Genomic DNA, 14,844 nt, shown 5'->3' on the forward strand with positions numbered 1-14,844 from the left:
TTTTCAGTGGTTTTCATTCCTACTGGATATACTGATCAACAGAAAAAAAGTCTACCAAAATCTTACATTCGGAAATGGGTTAAAACAGTCATTTTCAAGATGGCCACCACCGGGCTTTGAAATAACTAAAACAGCTATTACTTCTTCAATAATTGTGATAAAAACATAATTGTTGGTTCTGGTCCATGGTTTTAATGGATCAGCAATCCTCTGGTGTCAATAAAATTTAGATCTTATCAGTATTTAACATGAAATCAAAGATGGCGGCAAAATTCAAGAGTGCAAAAATCAATAAATTTTCCATCTGAACCAAAATCACTGAACACCTGGTGCCACTGAAACATTTATTTGTGAACATTACATAATAGCAGTTTAGATTACATTTTCAGTCCTCATCACTGTCCTCTAGTTCCTCAGAGGCTTGATTTAGTGGATTGTCACAAAACGTCACTTGGCATGATCCACGTGCATACGTACACGGAAGCCCATTCTTTCTGCAGCTGCAACAGGGTGTGTCACAAGCTGTGGTGCAGTTGCAGTGTATCATCTTCAGAAGAGTGTCTGGTGCAGCATTCATGGCAGTCATGATAGGTACAAATCCATTGTCTTCAAGTCCCCAGCCCCAGTCCAGAGGATCGAGGTCACCCTCCATCCCCATCCAAACCATGACCTGGGAGTACACTCGGAGCCAATGAAACTTGGTGGCAGATTCTGTTGGGGGAAGACATTTAGGTGTAACGAAAGACTTAGCAGCAGCGACCTTCTTTATGAATATCTTGTAACGCATGGCTGCCAGAGAACTTGTGCTCTCCCCACCAAATATAACGGCCATCGTTTGGCTGCCAAGTTTCTTTATTTCAGCGTGGCTGACGCCTCTCGAAGTGAATGTATCTGCACACAACTGGAGGCCTTGATCATCTTCCACGAGTTTCTGAAAGACTGATTTTTTCCCAATGCTATACACACGAGATGTTGAATCACATCCTGTGAAGGTGTGTAGGAATAATAGTTGAGTGCACAACTTATTCCCAAGAAGATGCTTCATCCGATTGATGTCATATGCTTTCAGATTGCTTCTTGACTGGTTGTCTGTTCTGAAATATAGTGGTTTTCCAACTGGTATACAATAATGGAGCAAAAGCATCAAGAAATCTGTGTCCTCTCCGATTAGTGTGGTGGAATGCAGAATTGTGCTGTTTACGGCTGTCTTGGCAATGTTCACATCAGTGTCCCCTTCTGCCTGAATAACTGTGCAGCTCACTTTCTTCAGCTGATCACCTTAATAGGTAATCACCTTGCTCGTTACTGCCCAACAGATAGGAATTCATCTCTCTTTCCGTCAAATTCAGTTTCTCCGGTGAAGTTCACAGTCGGATAGCTGTTGGCTTGATCCCGTCTCTGCTGAGTGTTATCCTTTTTAGAAGGGCCTGCACCATAGCCATCAAAGACAACAGTTGCTGTCCCATAGTGTTTTGTTGTGAAGTCCACATATGCTCCTGCTATTTTGCCATATGTATCTCCCTTCTTCCACTTGAGCTTGTGCAGCAAGGATCCACCATCAAGGACATACCTTTCAGTCTTAAGGTGTGCTGAAGATGTGGTGTCAGGTACTCCTTTACATGCCAGTACCTTGGTACAGTGGTCATTGACGGCTTGAGCGAGTTGAGGTTTGTCGGCCTTCCTCAAGATCTTGTTGTCCTCAAAGAGGGATGGAGGGTATGGACTGAGCTCAAAACTCATCATGTCCTCAAATGACAAATCACCTATCTGGGATACCACCAGGAATCGCTGGAATAGCACACTGGAGTCGATGGTTCTGTGAGGAGCAACCTGGAGAGCATTAGAATTTCCCAGGGTCTTTGCTTTCTCTGTCCTCTTGATGGAGAAGGAAAACACAGGTTGTCCAATCATTCTCTCGATCATTTTGTTCCCAACAGCTTCATATTCATGCACGTTGATGTCTTCGCTTGCCACGATACCATTTATGATATTTCTCAGAGGAGATCAGAGGAGAAAGGTGAAAATGCATTCAGCTTTGTGCTTATCTTCGAGAGGTCGAATGCATGTCTTTCAATTCTGGCACCAGTTGCTTCTTTATGCTGTTCGCTTGTTGCGTATGTGAGATCATTGAAGTCCTGCATGGCGATGTTGACCTCAGATGTTATGGGGGCTGACATTGTCCACAATGCTAGGTGTTCCTCTGTAATCTTACTGCCATGAGTCAAGCCACCGGTGCTCTTTAGTTATCTCATGAGTGTTTGTTCGATGACTAGATCACAGCTGAGGCCTGCCCAAAACTGGTTTGTTCGCCGGATCACATGGAAGCCATTTTGAAACTTCTCATACACATCTGGGTGTTTGCTCTCCAGTTCACTCATTTCTTGTACGTAGAGATAAGCGGACTTCTGGTAGTTGTCGTGTCCAGCTGCTGCAAATATTGGCAATGCATCAGCAACAGCTTGCAAGTGATCCTTCCAAGACCCAGTGCGATTTGCCTTGATCATTGCCCGAGCAGTATGAAGCATTTTCTGATAACCCAGCCACAGCTTACTCGTTTTGGATTGTGCAGCAAGTTCAGATTTCTTTTTTGTCAAGTTCTTCAGTGATCTTCACAATTGCAGCTGATTCGTCAAGACTTTCAAGAGAGATGTCACCCGTTAGCAAGGATGAATACATTTTCTCAATCTCTTCTACTTGGAGTATGAACTCAGGATTTTCCTCCACTACAGATGCCACAATAATTCAATGTAGACACTTGCTCACCAGTAGATAGCCTCGGAATGCCCTCTGAACAGATTTTCTGGACATCATATGAACTACAGCATTTTCACCGTACACCAGTTCCAGGATGTTTTTGAGTCCTGTTCCCACCGTCAATGTGCCTATTGCTCCAAGCAGATTTATGAACGTGTGAAATGTACACAGCCTAAGCACGATCCCATTCAAATGGCTATTCTCTGTTGCAGCACTGATTATCTCGGCAGCTTTTCAGTACAGCGGTTGATCAAACGTGATCACAGGAGGGACACGGTGTCTGATGGCCATGTTGGACAGGAAGTTCTGATGTTGCTGATCCATTAAAACCATGGACCAGAACCAACAATTATGTTTTTATCACAATTATTGAAGAAGTTATAGCTGTTTTAGTTATTTCAAAGCATGATGGTGGCCATCTTGAAAATGACTGTTTTAACCCATTTCCAGATGTCAGATTTTGGTAGACATTTTTTTCTCTTGATCAGTATATCCAGTAGGAATGAAAACCACTGAGAAACCTTTTGTTGCAATTTGTTGTGGGTTTGGTGGTTGTTTGTCATAAATTGACCCGACTACTAAGTTTCCCGGATCACTTACTTAGTTTTGCTGTTTCGTTTTAGTTTCTGTTTTGTTATTCGTGTTTTTCGTCAACTTTTATGTCCCCAATCGTGTCCTGTTGTGTTGAATCATTTGGTTCGTCTCTCAATCTCAGTGTGATATTCGGGTGTACGTGCACTCCGTCTTCTTCCTCATTCTCGCTTCCTTGTTCTAGTTGTTGCTTCTGGACTGTCAGGTTAGTCTCTTTTGCCTCTGCCCTCAAAAAATTAAAGCAAGATGGATCTCCTCCTTCACCCACCAGCAAATATAATATAATATAAAGAAATTACCAATAACAACTGTGAGGATGTCACTTCCTGTAGTTCGCAAGAGGGTAAGCTCGACCAGAACAAAACAAGTGTTTTTTGTTTGTTGTTTTGCATATTTTGTTGTGATTTGTGCCAGGGCTGTGGAACTGTAATTATAAAGCCGTATTTGTGTTCATAACAGTTTTAGCGTGTATTTATGTCAGTTTATTGAAAGAAGCAGGGGAAGGCCTCGTGTTAAATTTAGCGTTAAGTCAGTTGGGCCCTTGGGAGTATGGGGGTGAAAAAGGGTATAAATGGAGAGCAAGGGAGAAAGGAAGAGGAGTTCGTAAAATGTGAGAGTTGCTCAATGTGGGTTACATCACCAATATGGGAAGCAGAGGGTTCTTATGATTGCAGTAAGTGTGAAGAAATAGCCCACTTGAGGATGGTTATTACTAGGTTGGAGGAATGCATAAATAATTTGTAGAAAGTAATAGGTGAAAGAACGAAACGATTGTATCTTATTTGGGAAACTATGACTATATAGCATGTCATAGAACTGTTTGGTGGCATTTTCGTCTTAACAATGTGCTTGAAGACCTTCAGCATACCTTTGAGTGTATAGTGACAGAACAAGAAAGTATCTGTTCACATCCAAAGAGGATGATTTTGTTTGTTGCAAAAGGTTTAAAAATGAGTCAATGCCAACCATAAGTGATTAAAAGACCAGAATTTGCACATGTAAAGTGGAAGGTACAAGCAAATTTAGAGTGCAGGATGTTTTTTTTTTCTTTTTCTTTAATCCACCATAAATAGTTTCTACCAATGTACTGCAGCTTCTGATCTTTGAATAACATACAACTCACAAAATGGTTGGCTGAGTTTAAGTGTAACTCAGGAAGAAGGGATCGGTGCAGCCCGCGAGAGAGTGATTGCATTATGAGGCCTTATCTACAGTAGAGGATGAGCAAGGATGGTCTGTCGAGTTTTTTGCAGTTGAATTTAGAGGTTTGGCTTTGTCTCACATTAATTGGTTACATTCCTGAAGGGTGTGGTCTTCATAGAAACAGTATTTTAAAAATACAGTGCTTGCATGAAGAATTAACTTTCTGGTGAAGGCGAATGTCAGTCGGACAGATAGAACACGTCAGCTCATATTATTACAAAAAGATACAACTCTAATGATTACTCTCGCTAAAGGAGAGGAGATTTCATTAAGGTACATTTGTCTGATGTCTGGCTGTCTGTTGCAAAATTGAAGATTTTTCAAATATATTGGTCAGTCTCTTTTGTTACTTGACGAAATCTACGATTTTGTCAAGTATGTTGGTCGGTTCAGTTTGTGAGTTTGTTACTTGACGAAATCTACGATTTTGTCAAGTATGTTGGTCGGTTCAGTTTGTGAGTTTGTTTGTTTGTGTGTACATCTCGCTCTACAGGTCGCATTTCGAGTCGGAATGTCATGGAACTTCACCAATGGACTTATTGGCCACCAGAATAGAACCCTATAACTTTTGGCATGTCAAGGTCAAAGGTCAAGGTCAGGAAAAATTCCTGAAAATCGCGAAAATCCGTATCTTTTAGCATGGGCCGATTTTCAAAAATTCCTATCTCTGCCAAATCTTAACGGATTCCTTTCAAATTTGAAACACGGACGTATAGTAGGAGGGGAGTATCTTTGACTGGATGAATTTCGTCAAGTCCTGGCCCTATGGGCCATTTTATCTGTCTGTTTGTCTGTTTATCACCTATAGGTCACAAATTTTAACCAATCTTCACAAAACTTCACCACTTGGTGGAGTTTGTCAAAAGGAAGAACCCTATAGTTTTTGAGGTCAAAAGGTCAACAACTAAGGTGGTGTTTCTAAAATCCTCAATTTTCATCCGATTGACTTAAAATTTGAAGAGGGTTTATATTTCAGGTCACTAAATTCAAACAGCCAATTATTTTTGAGCTCAACATGGACCAACAGGTCAACATAGGCCCAAGGTCAACAACTAGGTCGGATTTCTAAAATCCTCAATTTTCATCCAATTGACTTGAAATTTAAAGAGGATATGTGTATATATAGGGTGTCCCCCCCAAAAAAATACAACTTTTAAAATGCTTCGTTTGATCCTAAAAAAAGCAGTAATTTTGTCACTAATGCTTCATTTCTTGTTGCAGAGACCCTGAGGTTTATTTTAATACCAAGCAAGCACCAGAAAAATGCCAAGACTGACCGTACAACAACGGACGAAAATTGTTGAACTTTGGCACCAGACGAAAAGTGTTGTACAGGTGCAACATCTTTACTCGAGACATTTCGGTATCCACTTGCGCCATGCACCAAACTTTCGGACAATAAAGTGCACCATCGCAAAGTTTACCAATGTGAGAACCATCTGTGGCCTTCACAAGGGTCACAGTGGTCGGAAGAGGACAGGTCGTAGTGAAGAAAATGTGGAAATGGTGAGACAGGCGGTCGTTCAGAGTCAAAAAAAATCGATTCGACAACTTTCTGCCGAGACAAACATTCATAAGAGCACCGTTCAGAGTATCGTTCGCCAAGACATTCATGCCTTTCCATACAAAATTCAAATGGAAACGGTGCTTACTGATCAACAGAAACGCAAACGACTAGACTTTGCAAATTGGTTCTCAGGAAAGTTGGAGGAAGATGCAGACGTCCTCAAAAAACTTTACATGAAGGACGAATGCCATGTTCACTTGTCCGGGGAGGTAAACAAGCAAAACTTTCGGTACTGGGGAACTGAAAATCCTGGTAATGCATCAACTGAACTGGTGCCTCAATCTGTTCTCAAAGTCACCATGTGGGTGGCGGTTGGTTGGTATGGGATAATTGGTCCATACTTCTTTTGAAGATGACCAGGGATGCACTTGCATGGTAAACCAGAGGAGCTATCGCGAAATGATTCAGGAATTCCATCTGCCTGAGCGACGTACTCAGGCCTGAAGGAGAAACAACCTGATCCAGATGAGAACACAGTGGTTCCAGCAGGATGTGGCACCGCCCCATACAGCCAGGGAAACAAGGCGTTTTCTCAACCAACATTTTGAGGGCCGCTTCATCTCCCTCTACGAAGACGTTGAGTGGCCACGTATTCCCCTGACCTTACTCCTCCAGACTTCTTCTTGTCAGGGTATCTCAAGGACAGGATCTATGGAAACCCTAGGCCTCAGACTCTTGATCAGCTGAAGGAAAACATCCACTGAGAAATCCAGAACATTCCTCAGGAAACGTTTCCCAAAGTGATGGAGAACATGATGACGCGTTTGCAGGCAGTGATAGGACAACGTGGAGCCTACGTTGAACATGTGGTCTAAAAGAAAACGACGATTCTATACCAAAATTGAAATTTTGGTGGCAATTTTGACATTGGTACAATAAACTTCAACCTCTCAGCTTTCTATCCAGCCATATATCTTTTAAAAAAATATATGTTATGACCATCCTCTTTGCAGATGAAAAGTTGTATTTTTTTTGGGACACCCTGTATATGTATATACATATGTGTGTGTGTGTGTGTGTGTGTGTGTGTGTGTGTGTGTGTGTGTATGTATGTATGTATGTATGTATGTATATATATATATATATATATATGTGTGTGTGTGTATATATATATATTTCAGGTCACTGAATTCAACCAGAGAATTATTTTTGAGGTTGACAGAGACCAAAAGGTCAACATAGGCCCAAGGTCAACAACTAAGGCGGTATTTCTAAAATTCTCAATTTTTATCCCATTGACTTGAAATTTGAAGAGGATTTGCGTATCAGGTCACTGCATTCAACCACCAATTATTTTTGAGGTCATTATAAGCCAAAAGGCCAACATAGGCCGAATTTCTAAAGTTATCAATTTTCATCTCATTGACTTGAAATTTGAAGAGGAGTTGCATATTTGGCCATTGAATTCAACCATCAATTATTTTTGAGGTCAAATTTGTTTTACGGATTTAGCAAGTCTCGTGCTCTGCACAATGTCTTCTCCTTGTTTGTTTGTTTGTTGGCACAGAACTTTCGTGTTTTTCTCCGCAACCGCTTGGCGGATTGAGACAAAATTTTCACCACAGTTGCACAACTACTCATGTAGAATATTATAATCATAAATATGATATCATAGGTCAAATGGTTTGGCAGCCTTGTTGGAAAAACGGAAATAAAACTGCCATGATCTTTCTTAGAAAAGCCACATCTCCAAGCTGGCCTCCAAAGCCAGTCGCCCACTGGGCATCCTCCATCATTCAAAGTCCTTCCTTGGCACACCTGAGCTCCTGACTACATACGAAGCTTCTGTCTGCAGCCTGATTGTTCTGCTCTCCCTTCTGGGCTAGTGCTCCAGCTTCTCACCTTTCTCGGCTTCACGTTGTGGAAACTAAGGCATTTACGTCATTGGTATCTACCCCATGATGAGATATCTCCCACGATGAGGCTGAGTCTTTGGCTCTCTCACTCTCTCACCACAGGTGGGTCGGTGGTCTTTCTGTCTTCTACTGTCTCCTCTCCAGCCTCGCCTCCTCTGCTCTGTCTGAGATATGTCGCTCCCATATTTCCGCAGGGCGCCCAAGGTCCACCAGCAACCCCCTTCTGGGAAAACTACCAAAATCAAGAATCATTGCTCACATTCACTCTTTCATTCGTCTTTTTCCCCTGCCTTTGGAACAAACTCCCACACATACTTAAATCCCACTTTTCCCTTCAAGTCTTAAAAACAGCTGTTCACCACCATCCAAAACCATGATCTTTTCTCCCTCCGTTAATCCACCACAAAACCCACTTCCTTCAAATTCCCTGCTTTCCTTCCTGAAAGTTCCTGTAGTGTCCATCTTCTCTACCCTGTGTACCCCACCCCATCCCTCACCCTTCCACAGATCTCCGAATATCTCTGTTCCCCACTGTTTTGTCCTTCCCTCTCCCATCCCTCTTTTCTCCTGCTTCCGTTGTACTTTCTGTGTTCACTCTTATACGAGCCTTGAGAATGTATACAAAAAAATTTTAATTAAAAAAAAAAAAAAACAATGACATCATTTATTTTATTATTTTGAGTCCAGTGATGTGACTTACAACTGTCACTCAAATAGGTTTTATGTTGTCAAACTGTAAAGGGAGCTTGACAACATACAAATCAACAGCAAAGAATGAGTAATTGTGTGAATTCATACTTTCGCGTAAAAAGGCACGTGAGGGCAAGGCTCAGGTCTGAGAGTTCCAAAAGTGTAGTATTTATCCCAGACAATACAGGAAATGTGTGCCAGGTGTTGTTCGGTATATCCTCACAGATGAGAGTAGGAGCGGGGAGCACAGAAGGAGGTTGTGCTGTGGGGCTGGTGTCATGTGCCTATGATAGATGGTGAGACCCATATTTTCATCATTGGTTCACTCTGTGCATGGAATTACAGGAGATATCGTTTGTTGTGTGTTCAGGTTTGGTATTCATGTGGTGAGTATGATTCATGCAGCCACCTCTGTGGGCATGGGGCAGTTTGTGTGTGCGGCTACCTTGTGTAGGTACTATCCCTAAGGCTCAGCAAAACACATACCATTACAACATAGGGCAAGGTATCAAATATTTGTTCAAATATCATTATTACCAGCAATAGCGATGGTGAAGCACAGAATAATTTGTGACTTGCTTGTAGCCCAGAAGGTATATATTTTGTGTGACCTCGTTCATTAATTTTTGCATCCTGAAGACATATTGAATTTATTTTATGGAACTTGCTTCATGTATTTGCTGAGTGAGATTATACAGGGTGGACCATAAAAAAAGGGCTACATTTGATTATGTTGAGATTTTCTTTGTGTTATGCTTGTGAATAACTTTCAAATTTCCTGAGAGTGCCTGTGACACAAAGTTTCTTTTTTGCCAATTTAAAAAATAATGGGGCAATTTAACATCGAGCGGCACATCTTATTTATGAAACGTACATTTAAACGGTCACCTAAGTATCTGTGATATCAGATCGTTTTCTTCACATGCTGAAGACACACTTATGGAACAGGTCAAGAAATAATGAAAACTTGTGGTTTCAATAATATGGAGCCACATTCCACACCTCTAATGAATGTCTCACTTGGCTGAGGGAAAAAACATCCTAATCTTATCAGTCACATAACTTAATTATCATGCCCCCCCCCCCACCCCTCTATTCCCAGCAGCAAATTTTCTGTTCACTCAACTGATAGGCCAATCTTTTTTTTGCATGTTTACATTGCGAGGCAGGAGAGCTAGTGGTGGACTATTGCAAAATGTATACAAATCAATATACATGATGTTTTGCTATGTTTTGTTGCATAGTAAACGTTAATGTTTGAAAACATTTTTTCTGACCTTTAATGTCAGTCTTATTAATCAACGATTGTATATTCCACGATAGTTTGTCAAATGTCATCATATGACAGCTGACAATCATTCATTTTCTCCACTGGTGAAGGCTGTTGTATTTTACAACAGCTGTTGCATGCTAACTTCTTTACTCTTCCCAAATGCAGGATTGAACAACAATTTCATGAGAATAAGCTCAGTTTTCATTCCTCATTGATAAATCTCAAAGGTGACTGGATCTGCAATTTAGATTTTCTCTTTCCAAAATAAACTTTTCTTTACTCTCCAGTAATTCCGGCATCAAGTCATTTCACAATTGCTTATGGCATTTTCTTTTTTTTTTTAGGACCGTTCATGGCAAGTTGATTTTAAGTTAAATTATCACATTGCCTTGGCGTGATTGTGTCACCCCCCTCCCCCCCCCCGACAGTGACACACACACACACATTTTTCTTACACATGCAATTCTGACAACTCTTCAACAAAATAGCCTCAGCCTTCAAAAAAGGCATTAATCCTCTCCCCACAGTCATGCCTTCAAAGTCCTCAACCCCCCACCCATCCAAAGCCTCAACCTCTCCTTTCTCGCTGTCCCATCTTTACTCTCACCGTCCTCCCACTCCCACTCATAAAAGCAAACGGCATTCCCATGTCGAAACAGTGGAATAGATAATACATTCTGCTCCAGTATCATGCTGTCACCCACTTCACAGAAACCCATCACAGTTGCCTGTTCAACTCACCATTTAATTTTAAATGAAAATAGTCAGAAACAATACTAAGGACCTGCAGAACCTCACTATTTCAGTAAAAGCTCTGTTTGAGAGAAAGGGTTCTAAAGGGTAAATTCTAAAGTTCTAAAGGGTTCCTAAATTGGCAGCGATAGTTTAAGAAATTCAGGTGGAGTCAGGTGAACTGTCCAACCAGCACCCACAGCTTCTTTTATAGTATAGATTAATAGCAAGCTCGCTTACATGATTAAAAATACATTCAAAACCTATTTCCTGATTTATTCCTTTTTTATGTATATTAGTCACATCATTTAAATTTTTTGCAAGAGGAAGGTGTGATTCAGCAAAGTAAAATCCCTCGATGGGTAAATGAAGCTATTCAAGAAAGCAAAATGTTACTCAAATGAATTTTCAAGAAAAAAATTCAACTTTTTCACACTGGTTTGTTTAGTGTACGTTTATTGATGGAGTTTGAAAGTTCAACACATTTGCAGCATGATTATTATATATGTCTCAATTATTTGAGTATTAGTCTTTTTCTGAAGATTAAGAAGCCATTGGAACGTTGTAGAACAAGCGTGTAACAAGTTCATACCTGTAAAGTTTTGGCCCATTGTGAATGGTGCTGCTTGATTGCATTGGCAGGGAGCCTGAAGCAATCACGGCAATGCGAATTACATCATGTCATCCTTCACACAGCTGCTGGCTTCCACTAAGTGCATGGAGCAGTTTCAGCAAGTCTTCTCTGTGTTGACCTGTCCTGTGGTTGCTCAAGCTGTGACAAATTCCAAATCATGTCACAACTGTCCTGACAAGTTTCTCATCCCAGTATTCTGCAGTGGCAATGTTCATACAAATAAAATACCAAACAGTTTTGTACAGAAAATAACACTATGTGTTGGGTTTGTGTGTCTGGCATATTTTATCACTGAATTGACATGACAGATGTCTCACTTGGAGAATGGTAGCCAATATGGCTTTTAAAAAAGCTGGCATTTTAACATCGGAATCACATCACGATTTTTACTTTTACAAGCCTCTTAATCATAAAAACAGATTTAATTTAGCAAGCATTTGACATGGTCAGAATTTGGACACATGCTAGTTGGGTTGGAAAAATCATCAACAGAAACAATGGGTGAGGAATCCTGTGTTTACATTTACATAAGCATACATCCAACCAAAGGTACAAATTTCATGTAAAGTTTAATGTTGTTTCACTCATTATCTCCACTACATACTCCCTCATAAGACAGCCTGCTCAATTCCTCAGCGGAATCCATTCCATGCTGATGATGGCCAATAAACAATAAGCCAGAAAAAAAAGTTTGATTTATGCTGCAGTTATTTTATTGTTTCTGCACAATATCAAGGCTCATGAAAGAGCAAGCAAGGTGATGGAGGCTATGAACTGAAAGGACAAGGTAACAATTCTTGGACAGAATAAGCAAGTGAATGAATGAACAGAAACAGGGGGGAGAGGGAGAAGAGAAAGAGGAGAGAATGAAACATTGCAACCTCCAAATAAGATGGGTGGGTTAAAAGGGGCTATTGGGGGTAATAAAGATTATGGGTAAGGGTAAGGACAAAGGATGCAGGAGAGCAGCTGACAAAGTGGGTGGTTCTGTATATTTCACAGACATATACAGTGCTTATAGAAAGTCTACACCCTCTTTAAAAAAATTTCACCTTTTGTTGCTTTATAGCCTGGAATTAAATTGCATTAGATCAGACTTTTTCCACCTTTATTTACAAATCGTAACCCACAAGTTCAAAGTGAAAAACAAATTCTACAAATATCAGAAAATTAATTAAAAATACAAAACTAGAATATCTTGGTTGGATAAGTGTCCACCCTCCTTATCAAAGCAAGTTTAAATTATCTCAAGTGTAACCAATCACTTTCAAAATCACACACACGGTTACTTGGCCTCCACCTGTGTTAAATTTTAGTGATTCTGATGATTTCAGAATAAAATCAGCTGTTCCTGTAGGTTTCGTCTGTTGGGTAGTGCATTTTACAGCAAAGACTCAACCATAGACCCCAAAGAGCTTTCCAAAGACCCCTGGGATAAAGTTGTGGAAAGGCACAGATCAGGGGATAGGTATAAAAATATATCAAAGGCTTTGAATATCCCGTGGAGCACAGTCAAGACAATCATTAAGAAGTGGAAGGCTTATGGTACCAACAAGACCCTGCCGAGATCAGGCCGTCCCTCCAAACTAGATGACCTTGGAGCACAGTCAAGACAATCATTAAGAAGCGGAAGGCTTATGGTACCAACAAGACCCTGCCAAGATCAGGCCGTCCCTCCAAACTGGATGACCATGCAAAGAGGAGACTGATCAGAGAGGCCATCAAGAGGTCAATGGCAACTGTGAAAGAACTACAGGCCTTTATGGCAAAGACTGGTCACTGTGTGCATGTGACAACAATATCCCATCACTCCACAAATATGGCCTGCATGGTAGGGTGGCAGAGCAAAAAAACACTCCAGAGATTCTGAAGCCATGTGGCAAAACATTTGGTGGTCTGACGAAACCAAGATTGAACTTTTTGACCTAAATGCAAGACGTTATGTTTATCACAAACCCAACACAGCACATCACCAAAAGAACACCATCCCTACTGTGAAGTACGGTGGTGGCAGCATCATGTTATGGGGATGTTTCTCAGCAGGGGCTGGGGCACTTGTCAGGATGTAAGGTAAAATGGATGGAGCAAAATACAGAAAAACCTCGAGGAAAACCTGCTGCCCTCTGCAAGGAAAGTTTAACTTTTGGCATGACAATGGCCCGGAGGACACAGCCAAAGCTACACTGGAGTGCCTAAGGAATAAAAAGATAAATGTACTTGAGTGGCTCAGTCAGAGCCCTGACCTAAATCCATGCAACTTGACTGAACTTGAACAGTTTTGTACATAAGAATGGGCAAATATTGCCCAATCAAGGTGTGCAAAGTTGGTCGAGACCAATCCCAACAGACTCACAGCTGTGATTGTTGTCAAAGGTGCTTCCACCAAGTATTAACTTGGGGGTGAACACTTATCCAACCAAGATATTCTAGTTTTGTATTTTTTATTAATATTTTGTTGAAATTTGTGGAATTTGTTTTTAATTTGTAAGTTGTGGGTTACTATGCGTAAATATAGCTGGAAAAAGTATGATTTGATGCAATTTAATTCCAGGCTGTAATGCATCAAAACGTGAAAATTTTGAAAAGGAGTATAGACTTTCTATCGGCACTGTATATACATTCTGTTGATTCATGTGCCCTGTTCATCCCAACTGACTGGAAGAGGGGCCTTGTTGTCCCTCTCTGGAAAGGGAAGCGTGATCGCCAAGACTGCAACAACTACCGAGGGGTGACGCTGCTCTCAGTGCCGGGCAAGGTCTTTGCTCGGATAATTCTTGATAGGGTTCGCCACCATCTGCTTGAGCACCAGCATCCGGAGCAGTCAGGCTTTACACCAAAGAGGTCAACGATTGACGATATCCTTGCTCTTTGGGTCCTCACCTTCGGGATGCGCTCTGGAGGATTCTTGGTCTTCGTGGGGTGCCACCAAAACCGATCGATCTGATGTCTGAACTATACTCAGGTACTAAGAGTGCTGTGAGATATGGTGGTATCATCTCTGACATTTCCAGTTGTTACTGGAGTTTGTCAGGGGTGTGTATTGGCCCCCATACTTTAAACACTTCTATGGACTGGATTCTGGGGAGGATGTCGGAGAGATCAAGCTGCGGTACATTGTTTGGGAATGTTAAGATTTCTGAGCATGATTTCGCAGATGATGCAGTCATCTTTGTGGAGACTTTAGATATCCTTTTGAGGGCCCTCGAGGTGCTGAATGAAGTCGGAGCCACTGGAATTACCGGTTTCCTGGGTCAAAACCAAGACCAGGCTTTCAATGACATATTGGATGCGACTGTCCTGTCTGTGCCTGTTTGTGGTGAGGATGATGAGGTCATGGAGAGATTCACATACCTTGGCAGTGATATTCATGTCTCTGCTGGCTGTGAGCCAGAGGTCAACAGACGTCTGGGTTAGGCCTGGGGAGTCATGGATTCACTGGATCATGGGGTGTGGCACTGCCGGTACCTGTGCAGAAGGACAAAAGTCCGAGTCTTCAGGTCCTTGGTGCTTCCAGTCTTGCTCTATGGATATGAGACTTGGACTC

The 14,844-nt window shown here is 41.4% G+C and overlaps 1 long non-coding RNA gene across 1 annotated transcript in view; it reads left to right on the top strand.

Annotated features, from left to right (window-relative positions):
- LOC147016000 (uncharacterized) overlaps positions 1-11,827 on the top strand; it is a 59,515-nt gene extending 47,688 nt beyond the window's left edge. Inside the window, exon 4 of the long non-coding RNA XR_015050141.1 lies at positions 11,309-11,827. This is a non-coding gene — a long non-coding RNA (uncharacterized LOC147016000). The remainder of the gene's footprint in view (positions 1-11,308) is intronic.
- Positions 11,828-14,844: the final 3,017 nt, after the last annotated feature.

This window comes from Eptatretus burgeri, chromosome 12, assembly GCF_056783735.1.
Source record: "Eptatretus burgeri isolate ZD-2024b chromosome 12, Ebu_testis_v1, whole genome shotgun sequence".
Classification (NCBI taxonomy): Eukaryota; Metazoa; Chordata; class Myxini; order Myxiniformes; family Myxinidae; genus Eptatretus; species Eptatretus burgeri.